Genomic DNA, 1,041 nt, shown 5'->3' on the forward strand with positions numbered 1-1,041 from the left:
GACACGACTTCTGATATCCTTTGTACCTTTTCCAAGCGTCGTAGAGACTCTCCCTTTGATCCTGCTTAAATGAGTGTATGCCTGAGAGAGCTGCTTGAGTGCGGTGGGCTGGAAAGAATTTGGACATGAACTGAACTTCTAGCTGATCCCAGGTGTGGATGGAATCAGGTGCTAAATCATATAGCTATTCCAATGCAGCATCCATGAGAGTCCAAGGAAAAGCAAGTAGACGGAGGTCATCGTCCGTCACTCTGGCCTCTCTTTTGATCGAGCGACACATCATCTTGAAACGCGTGAGATGTGCGTTCGCATCTTCGTTTGGCCTACCCCGAAAAGAATTATTGCTGAGCATCTAGATGGTAGCCGGGTTGAGCTCAAAACGAGTCATGTCGATGGTCGGCAGTCGTATACCGGCCATAAGCTCGGTGTGCTTTGGCGTGTTATATTGAGCAAAAGTTGAGTCTGCATTGCCTGCAGCATCACCGGGAAAAGCGAGATCTTGATCGTTCTCCATCTGTCTCTGTTGTCGACGAATGCGTGTAATGGTTCTTTCAAGTTCAGGATCAAAAGGTACTAGGTCTGATGTCCCAGCACTTCTGGTCATGCACTAGGAAACCCTACGCACAAACGAAAGGCAACAAACAGACAAAGAAAACGTGAGAAATCACTTAAGAAAAATAAAAAGAAAGGAAGAAGATCCAGACTAGATAGAATCTAATCCTGTTGTCTAAATTGTCCCCGGCAACGGCGCCAAAAACTTGATGTCGCAAATCTAGGTATATAAATTTCGATCAAGTGATAAATTCCTAGACTCAACAAATTCCGCAAGTGTACGGATCAATTGTAGTAGCTAGGATCGAACACAGGGACAAAAGTAGACAAAGAAATCAAATCCAAACCTAAGTCTAAATCCAGAGAAAATGATGTGGGTATGAGAGTATAGCAAAGCAAACGATAAAACGATTCTAAACTATGAATGATAAAAACACTGCAGGCTTCGGGATCACTTTACATGCAAGGATCTTTCAAAAGATGCAAACT

Source organism: Tarenaya hassleriana, unplaced genomic scaffold (assembly GCF_000463585.1).
Source record: "Tarenaya hassleriana unplaced genomic scaffold, ASM46358v1 Cleome22, whole genome shotgun sequence".
Classification (NCBI taxonomy): Eukaryota; Viridiplantae; Streptophyta; class Magnoliopsida; order Brassicales; family Cleomaceae; genus Tarenaya; species Tarenaya hassleriana.